The sequence below is a fragment of the Labeo rohita genome, chromosome 8, assembly GCF_022985175.1.
Source record: "Labeo rohita strain BAU-BD-2019 chromosome 8, IGBB_LRoh.1.0, whole genome shotgun sequence".
NCBI classification, from domain to species: Eukaryota; Metazoa; Chordata; class Actinopteri; order Cypriniformes; family Cyprinidae; genus Labeo; species Labeo rohita.
In genome coordinates this window covers 9,172,808-9,185,604 of record NC_066876.1, presented here as the reverse complement: position 1 = coordinate 9,185,604, position 12,797 = coordinate 9,172,808, and the positions used below count along the sequence as shown (strand labels likewise).

Genomic DNA, 12,797 nt, shown 5'->3' with positions numbered 1-12,797 from the left:
CGATCAGTTATTTCATAAAAATAATACAATTTATATACTTTTTAATCTCAAACGCTCATCTTGTCTTACTCTCCCTGAACTCCGGGAGAGTTTTTTTTTCCGGTTCATGACAGTTAGGGTATGTCGAAAAATCTCATGTTCTCCCTCAACTTCAAAATCGTCCTATATCGCTGTTTTACCATTTTGTTAAGGGTGTTTGATCTTCTTTGCATGTTCACTTTGCATAGACTGGGCCGGTACGTCTGCAGCAATGTAGGATGATTTTGAAATCATTTTTGAAGTTGAGGGAGAAAATACGAGGGAGTTTTTCGACATACCCCGACTGTCTTGAGCCAGAATACACAGAGTTCAGGCAGAGCAAGACAAGATGAGCATTTGAGATTTAAAACTATAGAAATTGTATTATTTTTTTATGAAAATAACCGATTGTTTCACTAGATAAGACCCTTCTTCCTCAGCTTGGATCATTTACAACCTCATTTGGGATCGTTTGAAGTCACATTTAAGTTCAAACTCGGGGCACCATAGCACACCAAACAGGAGGTTTTGTGTGTCTCCCAACACAGTCTCAAGAGCATGGAGGAGATACCAAGAGACTGGCTTTTACACAAGAAAAGCAGGACAGGGTCATACAAAGGCAACAACCTAGCAGCCGGGCTGGTATCTGCTCCTTTGTGCAAGGAGAAAAAGGAGGAGCAATGCCAGTGCCCTCCAAAATGACTTCCAGCAGGCTAATGGTGTGCATGTTTCTGCCTAAACCATCAGAAACAAACTCCATAAGGTTGGTCATGAGGCCACGATGTTGACAGGCATTTGTCAGTGAACATTTGTCCGCCACTGGCACCCCATTCTGTTCACGGAGAAGAGCAGGTTGATACTGAACACATGTGACACACATGAAAAAGTCTGGAGATACCATGGGAATGTTATGATGCCTGCAACATCACCCAGCAAAACTATTTTGGCAGTGGGTTAGTGATGGTTTGGAGAGGAATATCCTGGCAGGGTTTCACATGCTAGCCAACGGTACCCTTACTGCTCTTAGGTACTGAGATTAAATACTTAGAGCCACTGGCAGACCTTTCACTGGTGCAGCGAGCCCTGGGTTTGACTGGCCATTACATTCCACAGACCTGAATCCAACTGAGGACATTATCCAAAGCTGACTGTCCAGGAGCTCACTAATGCCCTGATCCAGGTTTGTCAAGAAATGCCGCAGGACACCATCCACCATATCATCAGGAGCATGCCTAGGTGTTGTTAGGAGGCGCCATGCACACGGCAATGTTTTGATGAAATTCCTACACGTGTGATTAGCCTGTAACTGTCACGGTCGTGTATAAGGAAGGCGCAATACGAAGGCGAAATACAACGAAAAGTCTTTAATATAATCTACAATGGGTAAATCCAGACATGAAGGGCAGGAAAACACACATCAACATAACATTGAGATCGGACCCCCAGACACTGAACTGAATACAACTTATATAGATAGGACAATGATACACAGACAGGTATGGGAGATTAACTAATAATGACTTGATGAGGACAGGAACAGGAAGAACCAAATATGGACAACAGAGGGAGAAACCAACACAAACAGTCCAATGGCGTGTGACATTACTCTCCCCTCCCAGAAGGCGCGACCTCGCGCAATAGAAAAAGGAAGGAATGGACACAGGAAGTCTGTACTGGTGGAGGCTTTGGCGGAGGACGGATACCCAGGAAGAGGACGAGCAACAGAGTCCAGGGCGGATCAGATGGAGGGAAGAGCCATGGAGGAGACAGAAGGGTCCAGGGCGGATCAGACGGAGGGAGGAGGTAGAGTTTGCAGGTTGTCCTAGATATTGGGACAGGACTGCCCGATAGCATTCTTAGAGGCATTGACCTTCACCACGGAAGGCAGGTTGGGATCAGGATGCTGAGAATGAGGGCTGTGGTGAAATTACTCTTCAGGTTAGTGAATGCATGGGTGGCTTCATCATTCCACTTGAGCTTGGTGAGTTTACCTTTCAGCAGTAATGTCAAGGATGCAGCAATAAGGCTATAATTGCAGGTAAACCGTTGGTAGAAGCTGGCAAACCCAAGGAATTTCTGAAAGTCTTTGACACAAAAGGAGATGGCTTTTTGGTGAAACAGTCCAATGTGGAGTTGCATGGGAAGAGTCTGTTGAGTGATGCCATCTCCGATGAGTTTATTTTTCACAGTGCTGATTTTCATGGGTGGAATGCATGGCTGAGTGGGAATGAGGTCTCAGGGGATGAGGTTCAGAGCAGCTCCTAAGGTGATCAATGCTGTGAAATTGAGAAAGGTGTTTTCAATAGCGATTCGGACAGGAAACATAAATGAAGGTTGTATTGGTGGTCTTTGGGGCTTTGTGAGGACAAATGACGCTATGATGGCCCGGCTTTCCACAGTAGTAGCAGAGGTTGTGCCTGTGGCATCATACCCTCTCTTCCTTAGTGATATTAGAAAAACCAAGTTGCATGGGTTTATGACTGGACTGGATTTTTGGATTGTTGGCACTTTCGGTATAAATAGACACATTCTAACCTAACACCAAAAGGCGTGGAGCTGACTGCTATATAAGTCAGCTCTGAGTGCCATTTCATTAGATTCTTTTGATTGACAGTGACAGTCATTAACTCGCATGCAGCTTTATAGCACAGCAGGTTATGCCACGCTCATTCCCTTATCTCAAGGAACCGAGTTTACATTAGTAACTGGAGTGTTCCCTATCGAACTATTTCTCCCGTCGCATTGCTATGCATATGGGGAATGCATCCAATAGTACCCTGATATAAGCAAAAGCAGAACAAAGCTGCTCTGCAAGCCCAGTCCTGGAGCACCCATAATAAGGGCTCCTATAAGCATGATCCAATTATGAGGCCCAAGCCACCAGCGGCTTGCGAAGCATGTGAAGAGCCACTTTGAGTGCCGAAATAGGCCAGAGTGCTTCTTCTTTAAATTAAGCTGCTTGTTGGAGCATCTATTCAGGTAGTAACAGTATTTGACAGTTGAGAGAGGTTTCGCTGCATGTCTGTTGATCAAGAAGTTAAACAAGTGACTTGGGTCACCTGCTAGACAGACTGCAGATAAGAGGTATGCCAGAGCAACAGGGAGAACTAAGCAGTTGTGGAGGTAAGAATTACAACTACTCACGTTACTGTAATTAAGTACATTTTTGGGGTATTTGTATTTTCATGAGTATAATTTTAAGTCTGTAATTTTACTTGTACTTGAGTACAAATTAAACAAAGTAATTTACTTTGTTATTTTTAAAATCACAATTCGTTATGGAGTACTACTGACCGGCATTTCAGTAGCCAATAAAAATATCTCATCTTAAAAGACCAACGAAAAGCCTGGTACGTTATTTGAACCGAAAAACAGGTTCCTGGCTCCTGCTGATTTGCGTGAGCTGACTGTCATCGTACAGTCAAGAAGTTATTGATTGACACGTGGAGATTCAAGACAGCAATAATGAATCTGAAGAATGTAGAAATGATGAAGAAATAGCAGAGGATGAGTGCCCATGGCCACACCTAGAGGAGTTGTTCACCTATAGAAGGAGGAAAGAGGACAGTGTGCTGATGCGGTGTAAACAATGTCTGCCATCTGCTGTGATTTCAGCTTACAAGACTTCAGCTCTAATCTAAAAAAAAAAAACTTTATAGTAAGAAGACTTGTCTATTTGTGTGATATTTTATTTATTTATTAATATGTTTAGGCACTAGGCAGTGTTGTTCTGTGGTTTCTGATGGTTCGGTTCGCGCGATTAGGTTAACGGGTACACGAGTGATCGGGCGCAGACAGTAACAAGCCAAGGTGTTAACATAAGTGCAGCTCACCTCTTCGTGACCTTCCAACGTCCAAGAACTGACCTGTCACAGGCAGGGTTACCTGCAGCCGGGCCTTCCTTAGTGGAGTGGCTGAGCGTCTTGAGAACGTTGGGAAAGTACGGAGATCACAACCTGCCCAGAGGGGGGGTATAAAGTGAATAACATTTGTGAAGGAACCTGAGGTGGGCCCCACCGTAGGGGGGGACTACCAAACTCAGGACCTAGAGACAGGCATGTCTCAGGGGAAACACCGCACCACAGAGAGTTATAGGTGGAAATTACACACATGGGGCCACATGAGGAGCCACTACATATAGGGCACAAATCCAACCAAGAGCTAGTAAAGTAAACTTACCTTGTGTTGGATTTTTGTAACGAGTTCCTCCGCCAAACTTCGCCACATCCAGAAGTGCCAAATAATGGAGAGATGTCCAGGGTTCACGTCAGGGAACCTACTGAAACTTAGAAGCGTAATCACCGTGAGGGGAAGCGCTCAAGCAAGCACTACACCAAACCAGAGTGCTGAGTTGAAGGGCTTGCGTTCAAGACTCTTAGCAGATACTGGTTCCACGCACAGGTTGTAATCTGGCGAGTGTATTAGGTGTAGCCCAACCTGCAGCTCTGTAGATGTCTGTAAACGAGGCGCCATCCAGCAGGGTAAGCCTCTGGCACGGTAGGCCATACGGATCGCATCAACAGCAAGTGGGAGATCCTTATTTGGAGACAGCTTCCCCCTTCTGCTGTGCTCCATAACAGACAAAGAGCTGACCGGAACGTCTGAATGCTGAGCACGTTCCGGGTAAATGCGTAGGACACGGACCGGGCATAATAAGGTCAGGTTAGGGTCATCTTCCTGGGAAGAATTGCTTGTCGAGTGAACACCTGATCCCCGAGGGGAGTGGTGGTTACCGTGGGCACGTAGTCAGGCCGGGCTCTCAGAACAATGTGAGAGTTACCGGTCCAATTTCCAGGCACGAAAGCTGACGGAGAGGGCTTTAGGATTCCCCACTCTTAACAGAGGTGGGCGCAGTCGGGGAGGCCATCTCCATGGAGAGGACACAGAACTACCTGACTGAAGGCTCAGTGGATCTTACTGTAGGCCAAAAGAACCACAGATAGATTGGGAGGGGATGTGGTGCAATCAGGGAGGGTTCAACTTCCGGGCATCTCAGATAACAAATCGTGCCCCACCGTTCTGCCTTCTACCAAGTCACGGTAGCTGTACCTGGACTTGGTGTGGAAGCAGAAGGGTGCCTATCCAGGCCTCCTTGGAGGAGGGATAGCACAGATTTGATGCCGCAACTCTGTGGGTTCTACCCTGAGGAAGAACGCCTGCGCCATTTCCAGGACATGCCACCACCTAGTGGAGGGGGCTCAATCCTGTATGAGGTGCTTGCCACTGCGGGCGGGCGGACGGTTTCTGAAGGCTTCCCGGTCGCATCACGGACCAAAGAAGTTCCAGAGATCTGGGCGCGGGTGCCAGATTGTGCCCTTCCCCTGAGGAAGGAAGTTCCCTCTCAGGGGGATGTGTCAGGAAGGAGCACAAGCTCCAAAAACCAGTTCCGCTGGGCCGAATTAGGGCTACCAGGAGAATCTGTTCTGAGATCTTCCCGACATTGCACCGTGTCTGTGCAATAAGGCTTCACTGGGGAGTAAGCCGCTCGGCGTGCCAATGGATCTGAACCAAGGGAATCCTTGGTCAGGCCATTCCACCACTGGCAATGAGTGAATTCTGGTGAGGCAACAGAACTACCTGTGCCTGGCTGAATCAACTCCAGAACAGCCGGACCGTCTGAGGGTGGAGCCTCCAATCACCTCGGAGCGGACCTGTCGCCCGAAAAGTGAGTGGCACACAGAAGTTTGAGTCTATGCTGGCTTCAGAGCAGGAGATGGCAGGTCAGTTGTGACATGCGAAAGTAGCATACACGAATCTGTGGTTGATGTATGTCACAGTCGCTGTGTTGTTGGAGTGGACCAACACATGCTCACCCTGAACAGGGCCGAAACCCCTTCAGGGCCCTAAGCATTGTCAACAACTTCCAGCAATTGAATGGCGAGCAGCCGAGGGACTAGCCAGACCCCGAGGCTGCATACCCGTTTCACATGGCGCCCCAGCTTGACTTGGAACCAATTGTTGACACAGTGCGTCTAGACACTTGTTCCAGGGGCACCCTTGCCCGCAAAACCAAAGTGTCCCCAAGGGCTGAAGGTTGCAACACAAAGTATGATGTACACACAATGTGTGTCTGGGCACCACGCCCACCTCAGGACTTGGTATGAAGTCAGTGCTTCAGCGGCTCCATATGCATCGGGTCCAGCAGCGTGACCGCGGCTGAAGATGCGACCTGTCCCAGAACCCTGGTACATGAAAGGAGCTACTGTACTGCATCTAGGCGTTCTCATGCGTTCCAGTCCTGGCAAGATGTGAAGAACAGTGACTGAGTCCATACAGAAAAGAGAAAAACCCCGTACTGCAGAGAGTTTACTCTTTTCCCAGACGACCTGAAGTCCCAGTCGGGCCGGGTGGTTGAGAACCACATCCCTGAGAGTGCAAATCGGACCTCGTGAGTGTGCTAGTGTCAGCCAGTCACCGAGATAACTGAGAATGCAAATGCCCATTCCTGTGAGGGGGTAAGGGCAGCCTTTGTGACCTTCGTGACAGTGCGAGGTGACAGGGATAGGCCGCAGGGGTGATGAGCCCGACCTCGAAGACAAAGTCTTGAAAGGATCGAGACATGACAGTACTTTTCCTTCAGGTTCAATGCCACAAACCAAACCTGACACACAGGAATTTGTATTCTAGGGTTAATATTTGAATGGAAGCTTAAACAGGGCCCGCTTCAAAAAACCTCAGTTCTAAGATTGGTATGAGTCCACCAAGCTTCCTGGGTACAATGAAGTAGTGGCTGAAAAACCCCTACTTACATTTTGGCTGAGAGGATAGGCTTTATCACACCCTTTCCCGGGAGGGCTGCGATTTCCGCTTGTAGAACCATAGCATTCCTGCCCTGAGCCGATTTGTAAGGGAATGCCATAGACTTTGGTGGACACCTCGCAACCTGAGTTGCGTAGCCAAGTCGGTTAGTTCTGAGAGCTAAGAGGAGGGAATAGCGCCCGACCTTTTGGGACTCTGTTAGCAGTCTCAGGGTACTACAGCCGACGTACCTGGAGTGGGGATGTCGTAGCTGAACAAGGCAATGGGTGCCGTGCCTGGAGATGAACAGCCCCAAGAACACGGCGTGCCCTTGCCAACATGCAGAGAACCAGGTAAGTGCCCAACGTGTCCTGGTCTGCAGGCTCAGCATCTGGCCATCTACGGAGGGCCATTGCTGAAGGCAACCGAGAGGGGGGACACTTTGACTGACCAGCAGTGACTGTTTGCGAAAAGCAGGCGGTCGAATGGTTGTGCCAAGTCCGTGTCTCATCCCCGGGTCAAGAGTGGATCTGGGTAGGTCAGTTAGCCCGCCTCTTCTGGGTTACTCGTCTGGGGTTCTAGAAAACCTGCTGACGAGCTGATATTGCCACCTTCCTGCAAGAACTTGACCGTTGGGTGGGTCAGACCAGTGGCCCGGCTGTTGCAGGGCCTCTGGAGTTCTGCAGGGGGCCGTCCGTGGTGACACGCAGATAGAGGTAGTCAGGGATACAAAGCCGGAGCCCGACCCACGGCTGAACCGGACACATAATGGCCCTTGTCTGCTACCGTGAAGAACTGCCATGCAATTGTATCACGGTGTCGCCAGAGGGACCAACCTGAGAAATGGGGAAACAAGAAGCAAACTTCTTCCCACATTTCTAACAGGTTAAGTCATAGGTGGTGCCCCTGGACCAGCAAAGTGGACACCGCCCCACCCAAAGCCTGCGTTACAACTTTCATAGCTCAGAGAGCGTAATCGGTCATTATACGCAGTTCCTGTAGCTCTAGGTTGGCACCACCCTCGTACTGATCTCATAACGCCTTGACCTGAACGCTCACAGGATGGCCGTGGCGTGCAGGGCGGCCACAGCTTGTCCAGAAGCCGTGTAAGCCTCGCCTGGAGAGAACTTACAGGCCCTGGACGGGAGCTATGGGAAGAACCCGTCAAGCGGCGGCGTCTTGCTGGGAGTACCCCACAATCACCTCTCTGCCTGGAGAACCTCCGAAGCCCCCTCGCTGGACCCCCATCGAGGGTGGTGAAGGAGGAGGAGTTGGTATATTGCGTTCCGGACGTTTTTTTTTTTTTTTTTTAAACGGGCTTTCCGCAATTTCATCAACTTCTCGTGCATTTCCGGGAAACGAGCGTAAGGTCGTTGTCCAGATGTCTATTAATCAGTCCTCCTTGGCTGCTCATTTTAAGCACGGCCACCATTTTAGCGTCTGCCTCAAGCTGAGAATCAGCCCCCCGCAGAGGCTTGCTCAACTGAAGCTTCAGCTACAAACGGCACATGCCCTCCTAGCGATGCTGCCGCTAACCATACCGCCTCCAAAATAAGAAAGTCAGCCGTACTGGAATGGACTAACAAACTCATCTGGAAGTTCGATCACGAGGAGCGAGAGTGGGGGAACTCTCACAACACTTATCTCTGTATGAGAAGGGAGAGACCGCTGCTTGCGCTATGAATCCAACGACAAAGAGGTGAATGGTGCAGCCTCTCACAGAGAGACGTTGTTTTCGGCTCAGAAGAAACAGAATGAGTAAGCAGTGCATACGCTGCCCTATTTATACCCGGATCTCCCGGGCATGGCCAGTTATGCAAATTCTGCTCACCCAATTTCATTTACCTTTTTTCAAACTATCAGAGGTGTTTGGGCTCCCAAGAGCGACCCAACCACTGTTGAAAGCTTCAAACATTCTCCAGTCCAGCGTATACTTGGGATGGCTGCTGCCAGTAATCCACCAGCTTCAGTCCAAACTCAACAGGCTGGAGACATCAAGCCGGACCTGCACACCACTTATCAGAGCCCAACAAAATGGACTGCAGAATTGTTTTGGACAGATGATGGAGGATCCAGAGCTGGCTGCTGCTGCAGTCCTCTTACCCAAGTTCAAGACCTCCTGGACTGACAAACCCGATGTAATAGATTCTGGTAAGTTCAAATTTACATTATCCAATTAATTATCCAAATAAGTGTGGGTATTTTAAAATATTTATATAATTTAAAGTATTTGTGTTCCAATTACAGCCTTGACATACGTGAAAAATCATCTTGAAACCACGGAGCAGGAAAGTCAGCATCAGCTGATGATGATGATTAGCTCTTTTAGCATTGCTTAGCATAGATCATTGAACCTGATTAGACCATTAGCATCTTGCTCAAAAATTACAAAAGAATTTTGATATTTTTCCTATTTAAAACTTGACTCTTCTGTAGTTACATTATGTACAAAGACAAATGAAAAGTTGTGAATGTCGATATGGCTAGGAACTATTCTCTCATTCTGGTGTAATAATCAAGGAATTTTGCTGCTGTACCATGGGTGCCGCAGGCACAATGATATTACGCAGCCGTCAACTCTGCCGGCTGCAACTCTGCATCTACACAAACTTAGTGCCGGTCACTTTCAGGCACTGCGTAATATCATTGCACCTGCTGCACCCATGGTACAGCAGCAAAGTTCCTTGATTATGACGCCAGAATGAGAGTATAGTTCAAAAAGTAAATAAAGAGAACAGCAAATGCAGAGGACGTATCTGGTAGGTCAGTCACAGGAAAGAAGACTTTGCTTTCAATCGCCAGCATCCATTTTTTGCTGTGTAGAATTGAATCTCCTAAAAAAAAAGTAAATTATTTAATTTATTGTGTTCATGTTTTTTATAGTACTATTTGTGACTTTACAAAAAAAAAAAAAAAAAAAAAAAACCTTTTCAGATTTGATTATGGTGTCAGTAAAAGTAGATGTAGATGTTGTAGCCTTTCTCATTAGTTCAAAAGAACTGTTCACCCAAAAATGACAATTCTATTATCATTTACTTACCCTTGTTATTCAAAATGTATTTGAGAAGATGCTAGGTAGAAAGTTAGATATAGAGAGCCATGAATAAAACTGTAAATACATTAACAAAAAAAGGAAAGAAAAGAAAGATATTTGTTTTGCACAGAACATTCTCCTCAATCTAAAACGAGTAACGTTATCTGCCACAAAGCTCTATACCATCGACGTACACTGTAAAGCGTGACTGTGCCTCGTGAAGAGACAGCACTTTTATTATTATTTTCTTTTAAATTAAACCGAAGAATAACCCAAAAATACACTGACATTAAATATGTAATTAAAAAGCAGGAATATTGTACATACATTTGATGGCAGCTGTGAGGTTCTTGTGTGTACATCTTCCTTTTCTTCTCTCCCAGAGGAAAAAAAAAAACCTTTCTGTCATTGGTCAGATTTTGCAACTAATGCAACTTTAAAATACAGTAACATACTGTATAACTGTTCTACAGTAAAGTATGGCTCATATTACAGTTAAATACTGTGTAATGTACAGAAATCGCTAACAGTGTAGCACTGAATTGGCCCTCCATGAGATATGGATTGTTTTCATTAATGCAGGTAAGTGATTATTGTTTTATAATGTATAGTATAACTATGTTGTACATTTTATGAAAGTATTTTGAAACGTGTGTAACTTGGATTCCAAATTCAAGACTAATCTGTGGTAAAGCTAATATTGTGACACTGTAATTTAGTGCTATGCTGCATATGGCCTTGTACTGTATGTGCAACTGTGTATGTTTTATTTTCAAAGGTGTAAAGGTCACTACCATTGTCTTTTCGTTGTCTTTAAATGCCACAATGATTTTTTTTTTCTTGTTTTGTACTTTCATAACTTGGAGAGTGGAAACCAATTATTATTTCATTTTTGTGATTAAACATTTTTGTCTTAATTTAAAAGGAAAAGACAAAACTGAAATTGCGTTGACCCATGACACCACAACAATTAAAGGGGAAAGCACACATTTCTATTAGGCAGCTACATCAGGTATATAAATGTACAATTTTGTGTTTGTGTCTCTTTAACACATTTAACAGTATATAGAAATGTCTGTACCTGCTACACATATATGGTATATAAATGATAATCATTTTATGAATCATTCTCAAGCTTGTGTTTATCTTATATACATCTCACTACACAAGAGACAGTAAGAAGACATCCTTAGGTAGCCACCTGTTCAATGTAAAAACTAAAACAAAAACAAACAAAAGGTCAGTTTATTTTTAACCTGAGTGTTGTTTGCTTCAAATTCATTATTATTCTGACTTTGGGGACTTGTGGAGACCATTATAACAAGGCTCATGGGGATATGAGAAATAATATAAAGCACAGATCAAGACACAGAACAAGGGATCAGAATTTGTTATCTTTGATGTACAGATTTCACCTGTAAGTAGCTCAGGAAAAAAAAGCCTTTTTGGATCTACTGCTGCATTCAATGCCTCCATTTTACTTTGAATTGTTATAAGCTAGTGATAATTATAAGTTAAGTGGTATTTAATTAATAGAACTTTTGGTTTAAAAAAAGATTGATGATTGTGAAATGAACATTTCAGAATCTGTCAAACGGCAAGAATTTTTTGGGGAGGTCTTTTTTTGGTGTTATTTGAAATAATCATCAATTGTATCAACAGTTTGCTGGTTTATACTTTCTTCAAGAATCCTGTCTTTGCTCAGGAACCTCGCTATATCCTCTACATGCAGCTGATCATCAATGACATGATTACACTGTCTGTTTGTGTGGTTTTGTTTGTGTTTATTTACTTATTGCCAAACATGACTGTTGGTGTCTGCTGTGTTTTCATCTTCATTGGAAGCAATGTCTACAAGAACACACCACTAAACCTGGCCGGCATGGCTATTGAGCGCTTTGTGGCCGTCTGCTACCCTCTACATCATGCACGGATATGCACCGTACCAAACACAAAAATCCTGATTGGCATCATCTGGCTGGTGGGGGCCGTGCCTGGTGTTGTGGACCTGCTTGTGCTCTTGGCTCTTCGTCCACTTTCCTTCTTTACCACTGGTCGGACATGCTTCCACTAAAACGTGTTCAATTTAGAGTACCATGTAACAAGTCATGCTGTCTTTAACATCGGCTACCTGTGCTTAGTGTGGGTGCTGCTCTTCTACACTTACTTCAAAGTGCTGTTTTCTGCTAAAGCGGCTGCTTCAGAACCAGCTCAAGCACAGAAGGCCAGGAAAACCATTTTACTGCATGGAGTCCAGTTACTGCTCTGTACATTGTCCCTGTTTACAACTGTCATGGATGGGGCCTTAACTTCTCTCTTTCCTTACTACAGGTCTATAATCTACTTTTGCACCTTCCTTCTCACCAGCATTTTCCCACGTCTGCTGAGCCCTCTCATATATGGCATGAGGGATCAAAAGTTTAAGAAGTACATTTTACTGATGTGTAATTCTGACAAGACAGCCATTAAGCCCTCTGATTAAAATGTATGTCTGTATATATATATATATATATATATATACATATATATTTTTCTAGAATTCTGCAAATGATGTTTATTTCAGCATGAAGTGCTGTAAATAAAGCAATGTTAATTTAGCAATGTTCAACCAGTGTTATTCAGTATAATTAGTTATATAGTATTAAAATGTGAGATGACCCTAAAATATTTTGTTCCATTAAAAAAAAAATTAGTTTTGTCATAAAAATCTACTGTATGTAAAATCTCTATGCATTGCTTGCAAATGTCATTAAAACACACTGGTGTAAAAAAGAAAAAAAAAAAAAGATCTTTACTTATGTTCTAACAGTGATTATTAATCGGACTTATTTAGTAAGAAGTGCACACTGTTACTGCTTTGTACTGATGGCACTTTGGAAACAATGTTTTTTTGTTTCAAAGTTTTGCTCAAAAGTTGGGTCCCACTTTATATTAGTTGGCATTAACTACTATGTACTTACATTTAAATTAATCATTTTGTACAATGTACTGTCACGGGTAGGAGCAA

General features: G+C 44.7%; 1 pseudogene; it reads left to right on the top strand.

Moving 5' to 3' along the window:
* The first annotated feature begins 7,039 nt into the window (after window positions 1-7,039).
* LOC127169885 (odorant receptor 131-2-like) lies at window positions 7,040-12,272 on the top strand (annotated as a pseudogene).
* Window positions 12,273-12,797: the final 525 nt, after the last annotated feature.